Genomic DNA, 21,280 nt, shown 5'->3' on the forward strand with positions numbered 1-21,280 from the left:
TACAAAGTGTACATCATCATGTTGAGCCAAATGAAGACAAGATAACCATGGTACCAGAATTATAATTCGATTATCCACAACAAAAGATGAGCTCAAAGGTTCAAGACAGGGTGTATTCAATGTTTGATTTTTATGAATAGCTTTACTTCACTATATTCATAATAATCTGCGAACTGTTCGAGTGATATTGAAGGTGAGTACACCGAATCCGATGGTTGCAGTACCAATACTTCACGATTAAGATATGAGAGCAATTTATTATAGAGAAGGAAATATAGGCTGAACTGGAATTTGAACCCTAATTTTTGCCCCATATCAAATCAATCATAAGCCCTAGACCATTGAGCCTGCTTGAAAGAGTTAACAGAGAATATCTATTGGTACTTGTACTTCCACCAGCCGATCAAAGCACGAGAACTTACTGGAGAAGTAAAAATATGGGCTCAACCGGGATTTGAACCCGGGACCTCTCGCACCCAAAGCGAGAATCATACCCCTAGACCATTGAGCCTGATTGAAAGAGTTAACAGTGAATTTCCATTGGTACTGGTACTTTCACCAGTCGATCAAAGTACGAAAGCAAGCTGGAGAAGTAAAAATATGGGCTCAACCGGGATTTGAACCCGGGACCTCTCGCACCCAAAGCGAGAATCATACCCCTAGACCATTGAGCCTGATTGAAAGAGTTATCAGTGAATTTCCATTGGTACTGGTACTTTCACCAGGCGATCAAAGTACGAAAGCAAGCTGGAGAAATAAAAATATGGGCTCAACCGGGATTTGAACCCGGGACCTCTCGCACCCAAAGCGAGAATCATACCCCTAGACCATTGAGCCTGATTGAAAGAGTTATCAGTGAATTTCCATTGGTACTGGTACTTTCACCAGGCGATCAAAGTACGAAAGCAAGCTGGAGAAGTAAAAATATGGGCTCAACCGGGATTTGAACCCGGGACCTCTCGCACCCAAAGCGAGAATCATACCCCTAGACCATTGAGCCTGATTGAAAGAGTTAACAGTGAATTTCCATTGGTACTGGTACTTTCACCAGGCGATCAAAGTACGAAAGCAAGCTGGAGAAATAAAAATATGGGCTCAACCGGGATTTGAACCCGGGACCTCTCGCACCCAAAGCGAGAATCATACCCCTAGACCATTGAGCCTGATTGAAAGAGTTATCAGTGAATTTCCATTGGTACTGGTACTTTCACCAGGCGATCAAAGTACGAAAGCAAGCTGGAGAATTAAAAATATGGGCTCAAACGGGATTTGAACCCGGGACCTCTCGCACCCAAAGCGAGAATCATACCCCTAGACCATTGAGCCTGATTGATAGAGTTATCAGAGAATTTCCATTGGTACTGGTACTTTCACCAGGCGATCAAAGTACGAAAGCAAGCTGGAGAAATAAAAATATGGGCTCAACCGGGATTTGAACCCGGGACCTCTCGCACCCAAAGCGAGAATCATACCCCTAGACCATTGAGCCTGATTGAAAGAGTTATCAGAGAATTTCCATTGGTACTGGTACTTTCACCAGGCGATCAAAGTACGAAAGCAAGCTGGAGAAGTAAAAATATGGGCTCAACCGGGATTTGAACCCGGGACCTCTCGCACCCAAAGCGAGAATCATACCCCTAGACCATTGAGCCTGATTGAAAGAGTTAACAGTGAATTTCCATTGGTACTGGTACTTTCACCAGGCGATCAAAGTACGAAAGCAAGCTGGAGAAATAAAAATATGGGCTCAACCGGGATTTGAACCCGGGACCTCTCGCACCCAAAGCGAGAATCATACCCCTAGACCATTGAGCCTGATTGAAAGAGTTATCAGTGAATTTCCATTGGTACTGGTACTTTCACCAGGCGATCAAAGTACGAAAGCAAGCTGGAGAATTAAAAATATGGGCTCAACCGGGATTTGAACCCGGGACCTCTCGCACCCAAAGCGAGAATCATACCCCTAGACCATTGAGCCTGATTGATAGAGTTATCAGAGAATTTCCATTGGTACTGGTACTTTCACCAGGCGATCAAAGTACGAAAGCAAGCTGGAGAAATAAAAATATGGGCTCAACCGGGATTTGAACCCGGGACCTCTCGCACCCAAAGCGAGAATCATACCCCTAGACCATTGAGCCTGATTGAAAGAGTTATCAGAGAATTTCCATTGGTACTGGTACTTTCACCAGGCGATCAAAGTACGAAAGCAAGCTGGAGAAGTAAAAATATGGGCTCAACCGGGATTTGAACCCGGGACCTCTCGCACCCAAAGCGAGAATCATACCCCTAGACCATTGAGCCGGATTGAAAGAGTTATCAGAGAATTTCCATTGGTACTAGTACTTTCACCAGCCGATCAAAGTACGAAAGCAAGCTGCAGAAGTAAAAATATGGGCTCAACTGGGATTTGAACCCGGGACCTCTCGCACCCAAAGCGAGAATCATACCCCTAGACCATTGAGCCGGATTGAAAGAGTTATCAGAGAATTTCCATTGGTACTGGTACTTTCAATAGTCGATCAAAGTACGAAAGCAAGCTGCAGAAGTAAAAATATGGGCTCAACCGGGATTTGAACCCGGGACCTCTCGCACCCAAAGCGAGAATCATACCCCTAGACCATTGAGCCTGATTGAAAGAGTTATCAGAGAATTTCCATTGGTACTGGTACTTTCACCAGTCGATCAAAGTACTGAAGCTAGCTGAAGAAGTAAAAATATGGGCTCAACCGGGATTTGAACCCGGGACCTCTCGCACCCAAAGCGAGAATCATACCCCTAGACCATTGAGCCTGATTGAAAGTGTTATCAGAGAATTTCCATTGGTACTGGTACTTTCACCAGCCGATCAAAGTACGAAAGCAAGCTGGAGAAGTAAAAATATGGGCTCAACCGGGATTTGAACCCGGGACCTCTCGCACCCAAAGCGAGAATCATACCCCTAGACCATTGAGCCTGATTGAAAGAGTTATCAGAGAATTTCCATTGGTACTGGTACTTTCACCAGCCGATCAAAGTACGAAAACAAGCTGCAGAAGTAAAAATATGGGCTCAACCGGGATTTGAACCCGGGACCTCTCGCACCCAAAGCGAGAATCATACCCCTAGACCATTGAGCCGGATCGAGAGAGTAAACAGAGAATTTCCATTGGTACTGGTACTTTCACCAGTCGATCAAAGTACGAAAGCAAGCTGCAGAAGTAAAAATATGGGCTCAACCGGGATTTGAACCCGGGACCTCTCGCACCCAAAGCGAGAATCATACCCCTAGACCATTGAGCCGGATCGAGAGAGTAAACAGAGAATTTCCATTGGTACTGGTACTTTCACCAGTCGATCAAAGTACGAAAACAAGCTGCAGAAGTAAAAATATGGGCTCAACCGGGATTTGAACCCGGGACCTCTCGCACCCAAAGCGAGAATCATACCCCTAGACCATTGAGCCTGATTGAAAGAGTTATCAGAGAATTTCCATTGGTACTGGTACTTTCACCAGCCGATCAAAGTACGAAAACAAGCTGCAGAAGTAAAAATATGGGCTCAACCGGGATTTGAACCCGGGACCTCTCGCACCCAAAGCGAGAATCATACCCCTAGACCATTGAGCCGGATCGAGAGAGTAAACAGAGAATTTCCATTGGTACTGGTACTTTCACCAGTCGATCAAAGTACGAAAGCAAGCTGCAGAAGTAAAAATATGGGCTCAACCGGGATTTGAACCCGGGACCTCTCGCACCCAAAGCGAGAATCATACCCCTAGACCATTGAGCCGGATCGAGAGAGTAAACAGAGAATTTCCATTGGTACTGGTACTTTCACCAGTCGATCAAAGTACGAAAGCAAGCTGCAGAAGTAAAAATATGGGCTCAACCGGGATTTGAACCCGGGACCTCTCGCACCCAAAGCGAGAATCATACCCCTAGACCATTGAGCCGGATCGAGAGAGTAAACAGAGAATTTCCATTGGTACTGGTACTTTCACCAGGCGATCAAAGTACGAAAACAAGCTGCAGAAGTAAAAATATGGGCTCAACCGGGATTTGAACCCGGGACCTCTCGCACCCAAAGCGAGAATCATACCCCTAGACCATTGAGCCGGATCGACAGAGTAAACAGAGAATTTCCATTGGTACTGGTACTTTCACCAGTCGATCAAAGTACGAAAGCAAGCTGCAGAAGTAAAAATATGGGCTCAACCGGGATTTGAACCCGGGACCTCTCGCACCCAAAGCGAGAATCATACCCCTAGACCATTGAGCCGGATCGAGAGAGTAAACAGAGAATTTCCATTGGTACTGGTACTTTCACCAGTCGATCAAAGTACGAAAGCAAGCTGCAGAAGTAAAAATATGGGCTCAACCGGGATTTGAACCCGGGACCTCTCGCACCCAAAGCAAGTCAAATCAAGTCAAAAATAGTTTATTGAATGTTCATGTGTACAATTTGTGATATTCACTTCTAGCAATTCATTTTTACAACAGTAGTTCCTACTTTATGTATCCACTACAATTCATTAAATATGAGAACTAATTCTATTGACAATTGGTGATATTTCTTTGTTTATGGTATCGTAAGGTTGATAAAGTCACAATTTAATTGTTACAGGAAAAATAAAAATAAAAAAAAACCTGTTCGAAATAATTCTGAATAAATTTAACTATGTACAAGTGGGTATGGGATGTAAGACTATATACAAATGGGTATGGGATATAAAATTATGTACAACTGGGTTCAAGGAATATGGGTAGGAATTGGTAGGGTAAGGGGTGGGTGCTCTGTGGATTAATATTATTAATCCGCGTTTTCGTAATGTTTTTAAGAACATCGTTCACACGACCCAGGTTTTCGTAAAATTTAATTGCAATTTGGTCCATGAATTGACGAATGGTGGGAATTTCGGTGATTGCATGGAGTTCGTTAATGCGGGTGTATCTATTCTGGCCTGTGATTAAACGTAGGCATCTATTTTGGAAAACTTGCAATGGGCGTAGTGGTGTTGGTAGAAGGTGACAGAAGGCCGGGGCGGCGTATGTTATCTGGGGTCTTATTATTGACTTATATAAGAGTGTTTTATTCTTCTCATTTAAACGGCTGTTTCTGCGTAAAAGGGGGTATAAAGTACGCTTAGCTATCAAACCGCGAGTTACTACGTTCTTTATGTGTTTGTGGAAGTTCAATCTTTCATCTAATTCAATTCCGAGATATTTCACACTTTTTACGGGTTGTATCTGATGATCGTTTATTTTTAATTTTTTAAATATAGTTTTATCGGTGGTCCGCCTGCTAAACACGATTTGTTCTGTTTTATTTGCGTTTATCTTAATTTTCCACTTTTCGTAATATTCAGATAACTTATTTACGTGATATTGGATTTTGGCATTTGCTGCGGCCACCCAAGCGGAATGTGCGTAAATGGCCGTGTCATCTGCGAAAAGTGCACGTTGTGTGCCTGGAAATTCGGGGAGGTCGTGTATGAAAATGTTGAATAGTTTGGGTCCTAGAATGGATCCTTGAACTATTCCCGCTTCTAATTCAACAGTTTTCGATAGGGTTTCATTTACTTTTACTTTGATTTTGCGGTTTCTCAGATATGAGTGGATAATTTTTATCATGAATGCGGGGAATTTTAATTTAATCATTTTGTAAATTAGACCTGCAACCCAGACTTTGTCAAATGCTTTTTCTATGTCTAAGAGGAGCATGACAGTGTGATTTTGTTTATTGAAGTTATTTACTATATCTGTAACAATACGGCAGATCTGTTGAATTGCACTGTGTTTTTCCTTGAATCCAAATTGATGATCATCCTTCATCTTCACTTTTCTTATTATATTCGTTAATCTTGTTGCCAAAATTTTTTCCGCTATTTTGCTTAGTGTCGACAACAGACTGATCGGTCTGTAACTATTGGGTTCTTTTTTGTTTTTCTTTGGTTTGTGTACAGGAATGACTATTGCCGTCTTCCATGATTCTGGCCAATGTTGTAATTTAATGATGGCATTTATTATATATGTTATTTGTACTATTGCTTTTTTGGAAAGATTTTTTATCAGTCTGTTGTCGATTTGATCAATGCCAGGAGCTTTGTTGTTAGATAATTTATGAATTACAGCTTTGATTTCGGAGGGGTTCGTGAGGAATTTTGAGTTAGGGGTTCGTGAATTCTGTAGTATGAAATTTTCAGCTATTTTTTCGATTTCTTCCTGTGTGTTATTGTTGGATGAATTGATTCTATGATTTTTTTGGAATGTTTCCGCGAATATATCTGATTTTTCTGTATCTGTGATGTAGTCAATGTTATTTTCAGAGAGTGTTGGGATAGACTCGTATTGTTTTCGCAATGATTTAGCGGTTTTCCAAAGTGACCTATCGTTAGGATTCAGTTTTCTAAGTTTTGTTTCCCATATCTCATTTCTGAAAGTATTTATTTTCTGCCTTATTTCTCTTGTAATGTGATTCATAAGTTCTTTATCTACATTTATTCTATTCGATTGCCAGCGTTTTCTAATATGGTTGCGGTAATTTATAAGTTGGATAATATCTGGTGGTAATTTATCTTGGATTAGTTTTTTCTGATTTTGGGGGACTGTTTTAGTTCTTGCAGCATTAATGGCCTGGGTGAATTTTTCTATTTCAAGTTCTAAATCTTCTGTAGTGGATATGTTATTCTGTATCGTGATTAATCGATCTAAGGTCTTTCGGAATAGTGTCCAGTTAGTGTTAGAGTAATCATAAACCATTTTGTCGGGGGTTGATTCAGAATTATTAATTAAAATTGAAAAAACTACGGGATTGTGGTCTGATGAGAGTTCAGAATGGGATATGGGCTCAGATATGTCAATGAAATTTTTTGCTACAATTAGGTCTATCGTTGAGGGTGTTGTGTTGTTACGGGGGTAGTGGGTGGGTTCTTCCGTGGAGTACAAGTTACAATCATCGTTGGATTCAAGGAAGTTTAGTAATGTGCCTCCGTTTACGTTATTTGATTCACATTTCCAACATTCGTGTCTAGCATTCAGATCACCGATAACAAGAGTTTTATTACGACTGAGTAATTGGGTTAGGCAAGATTCTTGAAAATTATTTGACGGTCGGTTGTATGCCGCAATTATGGAAATTTTGTTATTCACTTGGATGCCGATGTTTTCAATGGAGCAAGTACTTTCAGGTAAGGGTTTAAAGGGAATTCCGTTACGGATTAGGATAGCCACCCCGCCAAAGCCTGAGTCGTCTGAACGATGTCTTATTACTACCTGGAATCCTTTTATGTAGAACTTTTGCGATGATTTTATTTTGAGTTCATTTAAAAGCATAATATCAATTTTATGGGTGTTAAGAAAATGTGAAAGTTCTAAATGTTTGCCGTTAATTCCGTCGGCATTCCAGGTAGACAGTTTGAGTTTAGAATTCATCTTGTTCTAATTGGTCCAAACATTCCATCATTATGGTGAATTTTGACCTTGGGTCAGTCGCTTTGGTAATTGAAGTATTGAGTTTTTTGAATATTTCTACAAGTTTTGGGATATTGATTTTTTGACATAGTTTTCTGTACTCGTCTTGGAGCTCGAAAAAGGAATTTAGAGGGGAATTACCAGTTGTACTATTCGGAGAAATGGCGCCATTAATGATGTTTCCCGGGGCTCTAATATCCTCTTGTTGTTGGGGAATAGTCCTTCCAGGGGTAGATGTTGGGCATTTCGGGGATAATCTGTTTCCTTCGTTTTGCTGTTTCCTTACTTCCCAAATGTTTTTTTGGGGTAGTGGGGCTTCGATATATCTAAGCTGTTGGGTTGTCCGGGCTCTCGCGGCTCTGCTTTCTATTACCTTCAGATACTCACTGCATGTGATGCTATTGGCGGGATGGTTTCCCTTACAATTCGCGCATTTAGCTGGAGTGCTCATGTCCTTGGTGCAATTTTTTGTAAGGTGCCCTTCGGCGCATTTTAGGCATACAACGGCCCGGTTACAATTAGATGTCGCGTGACCCCATTGTTGGCAGCGGTGACATTGTATCACCTGTTTATTAGAGACGTATCTGTCCCATTTCACTATTATGTGGTTTATAGCGCGCACTTTTTCAATGTTTCTGAGAGTTATTCTTGCATCAGTTATTACTAGAAATATTGGGGATTTAGTCCCCTTCATTTTGTAAACCGCACGTACCGGGATTTCGTGTTTTTCTTTCAGCTCCTTTAATATTGCTGTTGTTTCAGGTACATTATCTAAACCGTGGAGTGTGAAGGCATGAGTTTTATTCTCACTCAGTGTATATGTATGAAATTCCTGATTTCGCTCAGTGAAGAAATTAACCAATTTCTTGTAGTCTTCAATTCTGTCACACAGTATATTTGTGGAATATCTTCGGTATTTTATGTGGAATGGTCCCTTGATCATTATACTGATGTCGTCAACAATTTTATCAGCGTTAGTGATAGTGCCTTTTACTACTATCGGAGGAGGTTTTTTCGGCTTGACTATCCTTACGTTGGGGCTTTCTGTGGCTTCTTCTTGCTCGTCGCTGTTTAGGGATGAATATTTGTTATCGATTTTCACCTCGTATGGTGTGCGGTTTAATGATTTTTTTATAGCTACCGGGTGGGTGAAGCTAGGGTTATCCGAGTCGTGGATACGGGATCTTTTTGAATTTCTCGCAGGTTCTTCATCACCTGATGAATCGGATTCTTCTGTGGGATTTTTTCCTCGTCTTTTCGGTGGGGTGTTTTCTTTAGTTTCACTATTTATTTGTTTCATTATATTTTTAGATTTGACACTAATGTTCGATAAAAAATCTTCCTCCGAAAGATTCATATTGTTTTTCTTTCACTTTTCCACTTTTTCGCGGTTTGAGATTTCGTTTAGGCACGATTTCGACAAATCTCAAAGAATTCTACTGAGCACACTCGATGGTCACACTGATGGTCACACTGTACACTAGAACACGTCTAACCAGCTCGAAGTCTGGGACTCGAATGAACGAAGTCGAGAAAATTAACTCAATTATGTATACATGCCCTTTTCATTTTTATGCCATTGTGTTGACTGGGGGTTCGATTCTTCTGGAATTTACAACTCTGGTTATTTCCCCAGCTCCTGACAAGGGTGAATTCTATAGACTTATCACCCTAAGGAGACAAAACATCGACTCAACGATGTTCCACAAAGGGAATTATACAATGATGAATATCGGACCTACTTGTCGTGCATTACACCTCATTTGGCAACGCTGTGAGGAAAATACACACTTTTACCACCTAAAGTCTATCGTTTCATGAAAGCCTAACAAAGTTGTCAGGTCCAAACTCGAAGATTATAGAGTAGAAAGATAGGAAACGCCCTTACATCTCTAGTACTAAAAACCGACTAAATTTGGCCTCTGTTCACCACATTTGACAATGAGATGGCGCTGAAAACGCACTTTCAATACAGAATACTGTTTATTAGCACTCTTCTATTTTATAATTGAAGGGCAACAAATTCGAATTCTATTCCTTGTGTTGGATTTCAATATCGACTTTGTTGAGACCAATTACGAATCATTGTTGGACCTACCGTACAAATCGGGTTAGACTTGTCAACGACAGCTTAGAAATGCAATTGATTTGCTGCTGCATCTCCAAAATTGTATTGAACAAGTCTGGTCTGTAATGTCACAGCAATTACACCGCTTACCTGTCCCACCACAGACATTACAACAGCTCGCCTATGCTATGAGGGACATTTATCAAAACATTCCTAAAATTTCCATGGATAGCCTCATTTACATAATACCCAATAGAAAAAGAGCATTACAAAGAGCTAGAGGAATCCCCACCACGTATTTAACCTTCATTATAACGTGTAACAGAAGGGACCTGCAATTTTCATCAGGTGGAATCCTTGTTTTTTTCGTTTCTTCACTGCAGAGATGATGGCGCTGAAAACGCACTTTCAATACAGAATACTGTTTATTAGCACTCTTCTTTTTTATAATTGAAAGGCAACAAATTCGAATTCTATTCCTTGTGTTGGATTTCAATATCGACTTTGTTGAGACCAATTACGAATCAACAGATTGTAACTTTAGCCTTGATATTGTCACATTCTCCAGAAGAACATTAATTTATTCCAGATATCAAATGGATTGAGCTCTGTTGGAGCCCTTTCCTGGTTTTCGGGCTCATGGTGGTGGTCTAGTCCTTGCTGCTCCTAGGATCCCTGATGTGGGTCCTTCTCGGCCTCTTGGTTGGATTCCTAATCGCCTCGAACTTCTTGTTTTCGTCCATTTGAAGTTTCTTCAAATTTTCTTCGGTATCAGGCCTGCAGGTGAGATGACAATATGCCTGGTCTTGATATCTGTTAACTGGTTTGTTCCTCGAGTTCTTTTTGCTTCGAAATCATCTCCATGTGCCTATCTAGTGGGTTGTTGTTATTTGTTTGAAATCGCCATGTCGATTAATAGTGCTCTATTCACGCCTTTATTGTGCAATATGAGGTCTGTGAGGACTGTGTAATCATAGTTAAGGTTGTGATAATCATTTTCCATAAAGAATCTGGATAGGAGCTCTGTTGTCCTAGAAAGTTTCTATTTCATTTCCAATTCTTGATGTGAAATATTCTTGTATTCCGTGCCTTCGAACATCAGGCATAGCTTGGTGATGTGCTGGATGTTTTCATGTGTCGCACAGCTATCGTCCGTCACTGAGGCTTCATTGGCGTTATTTTCCATATAGTTCCTTATTATCATTGAATATGATTCTCTGAGGTTTGGTTCGACCTTCGAGATTAAAATTCCATTAGTGAACCAAGTGGGACTTGTTTGTTGTAGACTATAGATCTCTTTCAACGATTACCATGAAGAGTTCCTCAAAGCAGAAGCTGGTGCCAGCTCGGTCCTCTCTTGGAGAAGGGATGCATTGCCATCCTCCACCATCTTCAGAGCCCTCGCGTGTCTCATAAACAGACCACTATCACGCCATTGTCCTTGTTAAGATACTCTAAGAGCTGTATTCAGCTCGTGGTAGCTGCAGAAGCTTTCGGTTGTTGGTTGTGAAAGCACCACGAGTGTTTTGTCCAGGTTCTTTCCTCTGGAGGGCTTTTCTATTTTTCACCTCCCATTGTTACACTGCTGCTGTTTATCGGTCTTTCCCAAGCCCACAAAAAGGTTCAGGTTCACCAGGTGTTAACCTTGATACCCTTTGCTCAAGTTGTTTGGCATTTTCCTGTAACAATGCCCTGGAACTCATATAAAAGTCACCTTATTGCCAATTGACAGTTGCATTATGACATTTCTGGTAATACACAGAGGGAGAAGCTGAATCTACAAAGTTTTCACCCTTTCAATCCCTCTCTCTCGTCCTTATCAACCTGGACCATACCCCATCCACCCCTTTCCCCTCCATCCTGAACTCCGATCAAGTCACGAAAGTGACAAAGATGCAATTTTCGGTCGTACATTACGTCCTTCGTCGTATGACAAAGTACCCGATTTCTACGGAACACGATATGCGAACGGCGACACTTTCCTAATGACGAGATTTGTCATCTTTTGTGCCCCGCGGGGTATTGGACGGACGGGGGCGCGCGCGGCGGACACGCTACAGGATTTTATAGGAAACCGGGCATTGTTTGTCGTATTCAGATTCCTCGGACGGTAATTGCACGTGAAGTTGTGTGAATCGGGGGTCGTTTGTCAGCGTCCGCTCTCGGTAATGGTGATGATTTTTGAGCGAAGAAATAGCTTAAGGACCTGTTGTTATTGAGATCGAGATCGTATTAAGGGGGCGCTCGAGATCAGTTGAAGAAGATGGATTCGGTTCCCATTCAAATTATATGAATTGCCGACACCTATGACGTGTTTTATGACGTCAGGTTTGCGGATCTAACGTCGACGTTTATACAGGTTGGGCTTCTGAAAAACCCCCTGTAGGTTTGAAGGTCAGCAGAAGAATTATATAAAAACACTCGGACACGTCGATTTAAATTGAAATATCTCAGAAAACAATGAATTTAGTAAAAAAAAAAAATAAATATGCTTTACTTAGAATAGAAAGGACTTTCGAATGAGATATCACTTACCTCAACTACCCTATTCAAAATATAGGGCTTGGGGTGATAACACGGTTGAAGCGAACGGTTTCGAATTTGATCTTAGATGTTGTCCCCCTGGAATGAGAAATTGACGTTTCCGAGTGTTATACAATTCGATTCTGCCGACCTAAGAGTTGCTTCATTTTCAATTGCCATTCTGTAGATCGCACTATTATTATTAGTGTTAGTCTTTCGGGAACTGCGACCATGTAGATCTTTTGTTCTCTAACCTACTCATTCATGGGAACCCAAGGAGGTTGTCAATGTTGTTGACAAAACCGACGACATCCTTAGGGGCCTTGGCAATTACCTTGTGAGTATCCAGGACCGGTTTCAACATATGAATGGTTCTTAGGCCAGCCAGCTCTGGACACTGGAATACTATGTGTTCAGCTGTTTCTGCTTCTGATATACACAGCCTGCAACCCTCATCTGCTGACTTTCCCATACGGTACAAATGATATTTGTACCGACAGTGCCCGGTCAGCAGTCCCACCATCACCCGAAGCTCAGCTCATCACAAGAGTCTTTGACTGAGTATGTCCAGGAGTGTTTCTTCAGAGGGTTATTGTGTTGTGAAACTCCCATTGTTGGACCACTGTCTCATATTAGTATTTTCGAAGCCCACAGAAAGGCTCAGGTCCAGCAGGTGTTAACCTGGATGCTCTTTTTCCAAGTTCATCGACTTTATCATTTCCTTCAACACCACAATGCCCTGATACCCACAGTAGAGTCACTTTATTGTATTATGACACTCAGCATGTCAGCATAGATCCCTGGCAATGTGATTCCAGGGACCTCAGCATGGGCTGGCTGATCGTGGTGACATAGATATGCGCCCCTTTGAGGTTCATTTTAAGACACCCCTGAGCGCAAACATAAACAGCCAGTGTCTCGGTCTGTAAAATAGAGGGTTCACTTCCCAGGGCTTCAGAGACACTTAGTTTAGGTCCATATACGCCAATGCCGATACCACTCTCTGACTTTGATCCTTCAGTAAACCTTGTGGATGACTTCTTGTCCAGACAAAAAGTAAGTCGAACTAATTTACTCATTTGGTCTGAAAGAACTGCAGGCGTTTTCTTTGGTGGCGTTCTTGTTATACAAAACCGAATGTTATGGCCCTTACATCCAGCTACAACCCCCGCCAAATATCTCTAGCAACCACCCCCAAACCGCCCTCCACCCCTCACGCATTAAACCCGTTTGTTTCGCGCCACAATCGAAATAATTGAAGGCGATTGTACGAATTCCATCAAACGGAAACAATACATAACCTCAATCCGTAGGGAAACAAACAAACGCGAAGCGGCCCGCCGACAAACGATTTCAATTAAAATGGCGGAGTAAAAACAAAGGCGACAACGCAGGTGACTCGATCGCCGCCGAGGAGAATTTCAAAGCTCGCTTCTTATTTGCAAGAACAAAGATGCCGCGCGCCGGTAGTTGTCGCGTAACGAATGGGTGAAAATTGTAATTTGATTATTTTGTATTAATTATGATCCGGTAGAGGGGGCCGCCGAGCGGTTTGCGGATAAATTAGAAATTCGTCTTTCTTGGGCGCGACACGGCGGGCGGTGCAGATTGGAAAATCACAGCGTGACATAAATGATGTTTTGTTTGCGGGGGGGGGGGGGGTTAGAGTGGGTGGTGATTTGGCGTCTTCCGCAATCTCAAGACCGAATTAACAGATAGACTAAGCAGCAAATCTCCGAATGGTATTGTTTTCGTCTTATCAACATATATACAGACAGCGTGATTTCAAGGGCGAAGCTTTCTTTTCGACAGAAGGTAAAACTCACCAAAATAAGTCGTTTAACCAAAAATTGTCTATATAAAATATCCAAGATGGCTGAGATACAACCACTAGAAGTTCGACAAAATTTCATCGGATTAGATACATCAGCTCACTTGTGAGAAAATCATAAGTGTTGTTACGAGCAATTAAGGGTCAGAAAAAAACTTAGAAAATCGAGGAAGTTTCTTGAAAATGCTTATGCTAGTTATGTTGAAAAAGTGCTATGATGTTTCCCCAATTCATCCCGTTTATACGACGATTGTTGGAATGTTCGAACAAGAAGATTGTGATGCCCATTGCGAAAAAATTTGTGAATAATTTAGACGAATTTTATTGGAGAGAAGTATTATTCTATTTTTAACAGTTGTGTCCTAAGTCTCTTCTGCCAGTTGGTATCAAAATGTGCCATTTCATAAAATCGTGAAAGTTACTGAAAAATAATGAGAACAATTCGTCAATCCTAAGTTTCCATTTTCATTACCACGTAAATATCGAACGAGCCAATATCCTAAACGAAACCACATGGTCGAGATAAGTTTTTTCCCACTGCTTTGCGATAATTCAGGTATCAAACGTTCTAGGGTCGTATTAGGATCTATTTCAGTAATAATTTTCAATTTTTTTTCAACTGTGTCATTTTCAAAGTTTTGTATAGGTGATTTTTGGTGACACGCTTCATTTTGACCACTAGACTCTACCTTCTGTTGAAAAAAGCCTCACCTTTAAATACACCCTGTTCATTGTTATCATTGATACACTTGACAAAGATGAAAAGATAGTTTCTCTGTCTCTCTCTCTTTCTCAAAATACGGTGGGAACCCCAAGCCCTTCTGGGACTCAACGGCGGTCGAACGGTCGCGGAAGCCGGCACTCTACACAGCCTACAATAGGCTTGTTATACCTGCCCAATATATCTTTCTTCTGAATCGCCTACAGAGAGAATGTTCATGAATACTCACCTGTAGCCTCATCTCCTATGAACATTCCTTCTTTTTATTCATTGTGATATTTTATTTTCGTGAGAAATTGGATCTATTGAATCGGTTAATGGATTTGACAGCATGTTTGTTTAGTCGTGAATGTTAGGTTGCCTAACTCCAGTTTTTGTCCCGCTTGCTGTCGTCGCCTAGCAGCGCAGAAAACAAACTCTTCGACTGTCAATTACCATAATAAGTAGCCCCATAAATCCTTCGACCAGTATCAATAGCTCTTACCCTTCTAGAAGGCGATGACCCTTACTACTACCCACAAATCTCTCCTCGAATCCGCCGATGAAACCGTTTCCGCTTCCGCAGGTGTGCGGAGCGCCCCCCTTTGCCCGCCGCCGTCACAAACTATAACCTCAAAATTCGACGGTGCGTTGAGCCGCGTGATTTTCAATCTGCTTCGAAACTTTATAATTGAATAATTTTTCAATAAAAACAAGCGGAGCGCGGAAAGTTGCGAGACCCGCGAGATTTTCGATTGAAAAAGAAATCCGACGGATGCGGGCGGATCGCGGGGGCTTAGGGGGTGGGTATCGCCCCCCGAGGGGGTGGTTCGTTCTGGCGGAAAATTGTCGGTACGGAAAAATTGCTATCTATTATCGATGCGTGGTCTTGTTTTGGGGTCGCGGTATTAATAAGGCGGATATGGCGCCCGGGGGTTAGCCCGTGAGTCGTTTGTTTCGATCATAGTCTGTTTGCGAAGGTATCTTGATAATGATGTGCATATAACGGAAAATGCTTATGACATTCGTTGTGGGAGGTGACTTTTTGCGTGACTCCTTGGCTTCAGGATACAGTATTGAATGTGAATTTATTATTTTTCCTTTAGTAAATAATAATAATTTGGGATACATTACGCTTTGAAGAGATAAGAAAGGGACATATGAGAGATACTGCCAAAATATTCGATTAATATCTGATAATAATGCATAATTCTATTATTGAATGCACCTGTACATGGAAAACCTAACACCTGATAATATTTCATTCAATGAAATTTAAGTACAAAGTGTACATCATCATGTTGAGCCAAATGAAGACAAGATAACCATGGTACCAGAATTATAATTCGATTATCCACAACAAAAGATGAGCTCAAAGGTTCAAGACAGGGTGTATTCAATGTTTGATTTTTATGAATAGCTTTACTTCACTATATTCATAATAATCTGCGAACTGTTCGAGTGATATTGAAGGTGAGTACACCGAATCCGATGGTTGCAGTACCAATACTTCACGATTAAGATATGAGAGCAATTTATTATAGAGAAGGAAATATAGGCTGAACTGGAATTTGAACCCTAATTTTTGCCCCATATCAAATCAATCATAAGCCCTAGACCATTGAGCCTGCTTGAAAGAGTTAACAGAGAATATCTATTGGTACTTGTACTTCCACCAGCCGATCAAAGCACGAGAACTTACTGGAGAAGTAAAAATATGGGCTCAACCGGGATTTGAACCCGGGACCTCTCGCACCCAAAGCGAGAATCATACCCCTAGACCATTGAGCCTGATTGAAAGAGTTAACAGTGAATTTCCATTGGTACTGGTACTTTCACCAGTCGATCAAAGTACGAAAGCAAGCTGGAGAAGTAAAAATATGGGCTCAACCGGGATTTGAACCCGGGACCTCTCGCACCCAAAGCGAGAATCATACCCCTAGACCATTGAGCCTGATTGAAAGAGTTAACAGTGAATTTCCATTGGTACTGGTACTTTCACCAGGCGATCAAAGTACGAAAGCAAGCTGGAGAAATAAAAATATGGGCTCAACCGGGATTTGAACCCGGGACCTCTCGCACCCAAAGCGAGAATCATACCCCTAGACCATTGAGCCTGATTGAAAGAGTTATCAGTGAATTTCCATTGGTACTGGTACTTTCACCAGGCGATCAAAGTACGAAAGCAAGCTGGAGAAGTAAAAATATGGGCTCAACCGGGATTTGAACCCGGGACCTCTCGCACCCAAAGCGAGAATCATACCCCTAGACCATTGAGCCTGATTGAAAGAGTTAACAGTGAATTTCCATTGGTACTGGTACTTTCACCAGGCGATCAAAGTACGAAAGCAAGCTGGAGAAATAAAAATATGGGCTCAACCGGGATTTGAACCCGGGACCTCTCGCACCCAAAGCGAGAATCATACCCCTAGACCATTGAGCCTGATTGAAAGAGTTATCAGTGAATTTCCATTGGTACTGGTACTTTCACCAGGCGATCAAAGTACGAAAGCAAGCTGGAGAATTAAAAATATGGGCTCAAACGGGATTTGAACCCGGGACCTCTCGCACCCAAAGCGAGAATCATACCCCTAGACCATTGAGCCTGATTGATAGAGTTATCAGAGAATTTCCATTGGTACTGGTACTTTCACCAGGCGATCAAAGTACGAAAGCAAGCTGGAGAAATAAAAATATGGGCTCAACCGGGATTTGAACCCGGGACCTCTCGCACCCAAAGCGAGAATCATACCCCTAGACCATTGAGCCTGATTGAAAGAGTTATCAGAGAATTTCCATTGGTACTGGTACTTTCACCAGGCGATCAAAGTACGAAAGCAAGCTGGAGAAGTAAAAATATGGGCTCAACCGGGATTTGAACCCGGGACCTCTCGCACCCAAAGCGAGAATCATACCCCTAGACCATTGAGCCTGATTGAAAGAGTTAACAGTGAATTTCCATTGGTACTGGTACTTTCACCAGGCGATCAAAGTACGAAAGCAAGCTGGAGAAATAAAAATATGGGCTCAACCGGGATTTGAACCCGGGACCTCTCGCACCCAAAGCGAGAATCATACCCCTAGACCATTGAGCCTGATTGAAAGAGTTATCAGTGAATTTCCATTGGTACTGGTACTTTCACCAGGCGATCAAAGTACGAAAGCAAGCTGGAGAATTAAAAATATGGGCTCAACCGGGATTTGAACCCGGGACCTCTCGCACCCAAAGCGAGAATCATACCCCTAGACCATTGAGCCTGATTGATAGAGTTATCAGAGAATTTCCATTGGTACTGGTACTTTCACCAGGCGATCAAAGTACGAAAGCAAGCTGGAGAAATAAAAATATGGGCTCAACCGGGATTTGAACCCGGGACCTCTCGCACCCAAAGCGAGAATCATACCCCTAGACCATTGAGCCTGATTGAAAGAGTTATCAGAGAATTTCCATTGGTACTGGTACTTTCACCAGGCGATCAAAGTACGAAAGCAAGCTGGAGAAGTAAAAATATGGGCTCAACCGGGATTTGAACCCGGGACCTCTCGCACCCAAAGCGAGAATCATACCCCTAGACCATTGAGCCGGATTGAAAGAGTTATCAGAGAATTTCCATTGGTACTAGTACTTTCACCAGCCGATCAAAGTACGAAAGCAAGCTGCAGAAGTAAAAATATGGGCTCAACTGGGATTTGAACCCGGGACCTCTCGCACCCAAAGCGAGAATCATACCCCTAGACCATTGAGCCGGATTGAAAGAGTTATCAGAGAATTTCCATTGGTACTGGTACTTTCAATAGTCGATCAAAGTACGAAAGCAAGCTGCAGAAGTAAAAATATGGGCTCAACCGGGATTTGAACCCGGGACCTCTCGCACCCAAAGCGAGAATCATACCCCTAGACCATTGAGCCTGATTGAAAGAGTTATCAGAGAATTTCCATTGGTACTGGTACTTTCACCAGTCGATCAAAGTACTGAAGCTAGCTGAAGAAGTAAAAATATGGGCTCAACCGGGATTTGAACCCGGGACCTCTCGCACCCAAAGCGAGAATCATACCCCTAGACCATTGAGCCTGATTGAAAGTGTTATCAGAGAATTTCCATTGGTACTGGTACTTTCACCAGCCGATCAAAGTACGAAAGCAAGCTGGAGAAGTAAAAATATGGGCTCAACCGGGATTTGAACCCGGGACCTCTCGCACCCAAAGCGAGAATCATACCCCTAGACCATTGAGCCTGATTGAAAGAGTTATCAGAGAATTTCCATTGGTACTGGTACTTTCACCAGCCGATCAAAGTACGAAAACAAGCTGCAGAAGTAAAAATATGGGCTCAACCGGGATTTGAACCCGGGACCTCTCGCACCCAAAGCGAGAATCATACCCCTAGACCATTGAGCCGGATCGAGAGAGTAAACAGAGAATTTCCATTGGTACTGGTACTTTCACCAGTCGATCAAAGTACGAAAGCAAGCTGCAGAAGTAAAAATATGGGCTCAACCGGGATTTGAACCCGGGACCTCTCGCACCCAAAGCGAGAATCATACCCCTAGACCATTGAGCCGGATCGAGAGAGTAAACAGAGAATTTCCATTGGTACTGGTACTTTCACCAGTCGATCAAAGTACGAAAACAAGCTGCAGAAGTAAAAATATGGGCTCAACCGGGATTTGAACCCGGGACCTCTCGCACCCAAAGCGAGAATCATACCCCTAGACCATTGAGCCTGATTGAAAGAGTTATCAGAGAATTTCCATTGGTACTGGTACTTTCACCAGCCGATCAAAGTACGAAAACAAGCTGCAGAAGTAAAAATATGGGCTCAACCGGGATTTGAACCCGGGACCTCTCGCACCCAAAGCGAGAATCATACCCCTAGACCATTGAGCCGGATCGAGAGAGTAAACAGAGAATTTCCATTGGTACTGGTACTTTCACCAGTCGATCAAAGTACGAAAGCAAGCTGCAGAAGTAAAAATATGGGCTCAACCGGGATTTGAACCCGGGACCTCTCGCACCCAAAGCGAGAATCATACCCCTAGACCATTGAGCCGGATCGAGAGAGTAAACAGAGAATTTCCATTGGTACTGGTACTTTCACCAGTCGATCAAAGTACGAAAGCAAGCTGCAGAAGTAAAAATATGGGCTCAACCGGGATTTGAACCCGGGACCTCTCGCACCCAAAGCGAGAATCATACCCCTAGACCATTGAGCCGGATCGAGAGAGTAAACAGAGAATTTCCATTGGTACTGGTACTTTCACCAGGCGATCAAAGTACGAAAACAAGCTGCAGAAGTAAAAATATGGGCTCAACCGGGATTTGAACCCGGGACCTCTCGCACCCAAAGCGAGAATCATACCCCTAGACCATTGAGCCGGATCGACAGAGTAAACAGAGAATTTCCATTGGTACTGGTACTTTCACCAGTCGATCAAAGTACGAAAGCAAGCTGCAGAAGTAAAAATATGGGCTCAACCGGGATTTGAACCCGGGACCTCTCGCACCCAAAGCGAGAATCATACCCCTAGACCATTGAGCCGGATCGAGAGAGTAAACAGAGAATTTCCATTGGTACTGGTACTTTCACCAGTCGATCAAAGTACGAAAGCAAGCTGCAGAAGTAAAAATATGGGCTCAACCGGGATTTGAACCCGGGACCTCTCGCACCCAAAGCGAGAATCATACCCCTAGACCATTAAGCCGCACTGGCAATAATATTCATTAAAGTTTATTTTCGCAGTCTTAACTAGGCTATAATGATGTAACAGATTCATCGTCGAGTGAAAGTGGATCGCTATTTATAACAGGCAAGGTTGCCAACCTCATGTGAAATACTATATTTCTTCTTCCGATCAAAGTGGGTCAGCATAACTGGTTTATGGTAAAACGGACAACTCCGCATTGATACGCCTTCTTCGCGTCCTATTCTTGTTCAGCGGAAATAATATAATGAGTAGCATTAGAATTTAATCTGCTTATTCACGCACAAAACATTCTTTATAAGTCTCGTATTCGAAAAAGATAAATATCCATCAATGTCGAAGGAAAAGTCACGGATCTGATCGAAGACATTGGCTTCAGGCCAAACCAACTGTAAAATTATCTGTCTCCTACTCATCCTCTACAACTTATCTCAACAAAGGGTCATTATTGCTGACTACCCCAAGCCAATTATGCATTTCTCAAGTATGCCCCAAGACCTGTTGATCGGACCCACGTAATGCGGATGTTTTCACACCCTTTCCTTTCCTGTAACTGACCACAACACCCTTAGACCCCCGAAGGCCTGCGTAGTTCTTGTACGACAGCGTTAAGGGTTTGTTTTGGCGATTCCGTCCTCAGATAACCGGCAGGTTAATCTCTCCATAATAACCGGGTAATGACCAGAGATAGGGGTGGACTTGTAGACGTTGAGGGTGTTACATGATAAAGCCCCGATGGACTGGCTGTTATGAATCAATTAGGAGGGTGGTCAGTGGATTGTTTCTTGAAAACAGGAAGGAGGGGTCAAACCATCTCGATTATTATGCTTCCAGCGACTGCTGAAGAATGAAAATAGATTTTATTTCGTTAGATTGAAGTATCAATAGATGACCCATCGAATTTTTTTACGCTATAAAATTTTTCATGCTTTATTTTATGAATATACTACATTAATATGGTTTATTTCTCAAATTTTCCTTCTTATATTTATCCTAATATTAAC

At 42.3% G+C, this 21,280-nt stretch overlaps 1 protein-coding gene and 25 non-coding genes across 27 annotated transcripts in view; all 26 read right to left on the bottom strand.

Moving 5' to 3' along the window:
• Positions 1–21,280, bottom strand: part of LOC123320528 (nuclear pore complex protein Nup88) — a 146,121-nt gene that overhangs the window by 83,203 nt on the left and 41,638 nt on the right. The window lies entirely within an intron of this gene.
• On the bottom strand, positions 440–511 carry Trnap-ugg. Its single transcript has one exon. It is a non-coding gene; the product is annotated as a tRNA-Pro (tRNA).
• Positions 603–674, bottom strand: Trnap-ugg. The gene has a single exon. It is a non-coding gene; the product is annotated as a tRNA-Pro (tRNA).
• On the bottom strand, positions 766–837 carry Trnap-ugg. Its single transcript has one exon. It is a non-coding gene; the product is annotated as a tRNA-Pro (tRNA).
• On the bottom strand, positions 929–1,000 carry Trnap-ugg. Its single transcript has one exon. It is a non-coding gene; the product is annotated as a tRNA-Pro (tRNA).
• On the bottom strand, positions 1,092–1,163 carry Trnap-ugg. The gene has a single exon. It is a non-coding gene; the product is annotated as a tRNA-Pro (tRNA).
• Trnap-ugg lies at positions 1,418–1,489 on the bottom strand. Its single transcript has one exon. It is a non-coding gene; the product is annotated as a tRNA-Pro (tRNA).
• Trnap-ugg lies at positions 1,581–1,652 on the bottom strand. The gene has a single exon. It is a non-coding gene; the product is annotated as a tRNA-Pro (tRNA).
• Trnap-ugg lies at positions 1,744–1,815 on the bottom strand. The gene has a single exon. It is a non-coding gene; the product is annotated as a tRNA-Pro (tRNA).
• On the bottom strand, positions 1,907–1,978 carry Trnap-ugg. Its single transcript has one exon. It is a non-coding gene; the product is annotated as a tRNA-Pro (tRNA).
• On the bottom strand, positions 2,070–2,141 carry Trnap-ugg. Its single transcript has one exon. It is a non-coding gene; the product is annotated as a tRNA-Pro (tRNA).
• Positions 2,233–2,304, bottom strand: Trnap-ugg. The gene has a single exon. It is a non-coding gene; the product is annotated as a tRNA-Pro (tRNA).
• Trnap-ugg lies at positions 2,559–2,630 on the bottom strand. Its single transcript has one exon. It is a non-coding gene; the product is annotated as a tRNA-Pro (tRNA).
• Trnap-ugg lies at positions 2,722–2,793 on the bottom strand. Its single transcript has one exon. It is a non-coding gene; the product is annotated as a tRNA-Pro (tRNA).
• Positions 2,885–2,956, bottom strand: Trnap-ugg. Its single transcript has one exon. It is a non-coding gene; the product is annotated as a tRNA-Pro (tRNA).
• On the bottom strand, positions 3,048–3,119 carry Trnap-ugg. The gene has a single exon. It is a non-coding gene; the product is annotated as a tRNA-Pro (tRNA).
• On the bottom strand, positions 3,211–3,282 carry Trnap-ugg. Its single transcript has one exon. It is a non-coding gene; the product is annotated as a tRNA-Pro (tRNA).
• Positions 3,374–3,445, bottom strand: Trnap-ugg. The gene has a single exon. It is a non-coding gene; the product is annotated as a tRNA-Pro (tRNA).
• Trnap-ugg lies at positions 3,537–3,608 on the bottom strand. Its single transcript has one exon. It is a non-coding gene; the product is annotated as a tRNA-Pro (tRNA).
• Trnap-ugg lies at positions 3,700–3,771 on the bottom strand. Its single transcript has one exon. It is a non-coding gene; the product is annotated as a tRNA-Pro (tRNA).
• Positions 3,863–3,934, bottom strand: Trnap-ugg. The gene has a single exon. It is a non-coding gene; the product is annotated as a tRNA-Pro (tRNA).
• On the bottom strand, positions 4,026–4,097 carry Trnap-ugg. Its single transcript has one exon. It is a non-coding gene; the product is annotated as a tRNA-Pro (tRNA).
• Positions 4,189–4,260, bottom strand: Trnap-ugg. The gene has a single exon. It is a non-coding gene; the product is annotated as a tRNA-Pro (tRNA).
• On the bottom strand, positions 16,293–16,364 carry Trnap-ugg. Its single transcript has one exon. It is a non-coding gene; the product is annotated as a tRNA-Pro (tRNA).
• Trnap-ugg lies at positions 16,456–16,527 on the bottom strand. Its single transcript has one exon. It is a non-coding gene; the product is annotated as a tRNA-Pro (tRNA).
• On the bottom strand, positions 16,619–16,690 carry Trnap-ugg. Its single transcript has one exon. It is a non-coding gene; the product is annotated as a tRNA-Pro (tRNA).

Source organism: Coccinella septempunctata, chromosome 9 (genome assembly GCF_907165205.1).
Source record: "Coccinella septempunctata chromosome 9, icCocSept1.1, whole genome shotgun sequence".
Lineage (NCBI taxonomy): Eukaryota > Metazoa > Arthropoda > Insecta > Coleoptera > Coccinellidae > Coccinella > Coccinella septempunctata.